Genomic DNA, 247 nt, shown 5'->3' with positions numbered 1-247 from the left:
CAGCACTTTGGGAGACCGAGGCAGGTGGATCACGAGGCCAGGAGATCAAGACCATCCTGACTAACATGGTGAAACCCCGTCTCTACTAAAAATGCAAAAAATTAGCTGGGCGTGGTGGTGGGCGCCTGTGGCCCCAGCTACTCGGGAGACTGAGGCAGGAGAATGGCGTGAACCCGGGAGGTGGAGCTTGCAGTGAGCCGAGATGGGGCCACTGCACTCCAGCCTGGGTGACAGAGTGAGACTGTTG

Source organism: Mandrillus leucophaeus, unplaced genomic scaffold (assembly GCF_000951045.1).
Source record: "Mandrillus leucophaeus isolate KB7577 unplaced genomic scaffold, Mleu.le_1.0 Scaffold62, whole genome shotgun sequence".
In the NCBI taxonomy this organism is placed as follows: Eukaryota; Metazoa; Chordata; class Mammalia; order Primates; family Cercopithecidae; genus Mandrillus; species Mandrillus leucophaeus.
The sequence above is the reverse complement of the archived record's forward strand: the minus strand, read 5'-3'. Positions refer to the sequence as shown.